The sequence below is a fragment of the Cyprinodon variegatus genome, unplaced genomic scaffold (genome assembly GCF_000732505.1).
Source record: "Cyprinodon variegatus isolate N-32 unplaced genomic scaffold, C_variegatus-1.0 Scaffold807, whole genome shotgun sequence".
In the NCBI taxonomy this organism is placed as follows: domain Eukaryota; kingdom Metazoa; phylum Chordata; class Actinopteri; order Cyprinodontiformes; family Cyprinodontidae; genus Cyprinodon; species Cyprinodon variegatus.
In genome coordinates, this window is record NW_015151260.1 from 284,667 (window position 1) to 286,848 (window position 2,182).

Here is a 2,182-nt window from a genome sequence, read left to right on the forward strand (position 1 = left end):
ATATATATATATATATATATATATATATATATATATATATACAGCATATGACCCCCAGCCCTCCTACCATTTCTTTGATTTCCTCAGTATTTTCCTAGATGAATTACATGCTATGCTGACGTTAATTTAGGCTAACCACTGACAAATACACGCTCCTAATTAAAAGCATCTGACCAGTCAGCTGTCAGTAAAACATATTTCTGACCATAAAACTAATTTTTCTGTCGGCGTTTGTGAAACACAGAGTAACTAAAGGCCCATTAAGGGATGAAATGTTTCACCGACCTACGCAGAAATCTGCTCTAGTCCATATTTAAATCAGCTTTCACTGAAAACCATCTAGATATGCTTTCATAACAGCTTTCTCTCTCCAATAGTCCTGCATGCGTTGCCATGGATACGCTTATCTGTGCTCCTCTGGCGGTTTCTCATCTAAAGGCAGGTTTTCAGTATAAACCATAAAAATGTTACACAGGGCTTTAGATAAACAATTACAACTAAAAAAGCAACAAAAAAAACATTTAAAATCATAAAGATACAACTTTTTCATCAAAATTATCTCAGAAATAATACCTACACTGAATGTCTAGCACTGAAGAATAAAAGTAATAATTTTATGAAAAAAGAATAGACTGTATCATTTTTAGTTCTGGTTAAAATGTCAACATGAAAGATATTTGCACCAATAAGCGTTTAAAGTGAGGAGAGAAGGAGGTCAGACGTCGCCTGATGGTTCCTGCAGCTTCATGATGGAGTTCAGGAACATTTATCAGATTAAAGAAGCAAACAAAAAGGAAAAGGAGAATATTTGTTATGGGAAAATGCCAGGAACTGACAGCAGAAGGGGAAGTGATGCGAGCTCAACCTTCCCTCCGTGGGGAGTTCAACTTTCAGCCATTTCCTTTAACTTTGACGTTCTCCAACTGACTTCTTGTCCTGAAGGTATTTCTTGCATTTTAGGGGAGACAGTCAAACTAAAATCTTCTAGGTCTGAAAAAATCAATCAAAATTAGAAAAATAGGGTGAAATATATATTTTTTTTCAGCGTTTTTATTTTCATTCCACTGTCAGTACAGAGCAACAAAATTCTCTCTGTATTTAACCCCGCCCCTTGGGGAGCAGTTGGCTGTGATTGTGCGGCACCAGGGGAGCAGGGTGGGGTTTAAGGTCTTGCTCACAAGAACAGAAGACCGAGAATGGACAAAGTCCCCTGATGTTGTTCTGGCCCCTCCCTCTTTTCCCAGCATGCATCAGAGGACGCAGAAGACGCCTTGATGGTCCAGAACGTTGGACACCTTCAGCTCTTTGTTTGCATTAAATAAAACGAGAGAGAAAGATTTCACCATCAGCTTATTTATTTGAATATTAATGCATTTCAACAAATTCTGGAAAATGAAACACAGAAATAAACATTTTTAACATCATTCATATTTTGCCCCCTTTAAAAAGCATCCAAGGTGTTAACGGCTGATCGCCACAAAGCTCAGACAGCAATCAGGCAGGTTTTACAAATTCACTGAGTGGAGAATGTGATTGGCCGTTTGTCCAAAGTCTGTCACAGTGAAACTAGATGCCTGATCCTCATTAAACTTCCCACAGATTGATGACAAACTTTTAGCAGAACGATTACATAAAGATATAAAATGCATTTCATCATAAATTAAAACAGCGTACATTTGTCTCCTCCGGGGATCCATCTCAACACCATCTGGGGCCAGAAGGGCCCCTAAACATTCAGCACAGAATAGTTGCACCTCTGATGGTTTATTTCATAAATCACATCAACCATTACATTTCTTTTAATTATTAAAGCTTTTCGGTAAAAATCTGGACCAATGGGTGCTAGTGATGGACTGTTAGCTGCAGGTACATGATGCAGACTTCTGACATCTTAGGCGTTTTATTCCTTCCTATCAGGGTGTAACGGTGCAGTTTGAAGCCCAGGTTCTGGGTTTTGGTTTTTGAACATTAAAAAGATCGAATTGTGTGATTAGCTCTGATGCAGTTTGAAGGCCCAGTGAGCTTCCATCAGCAGGGTTTTCCGTTGCTGTAGCATTCGGTTAAGTCATACATTTATCTGGACCTTCTCCACTGAACAGGATAAATCTTTCCTGTTTGACTAAAACTGGCGCTGAGAAATGACCAACATCTTGGCTGGATATGGTTTGATGCTTCCCTGTTT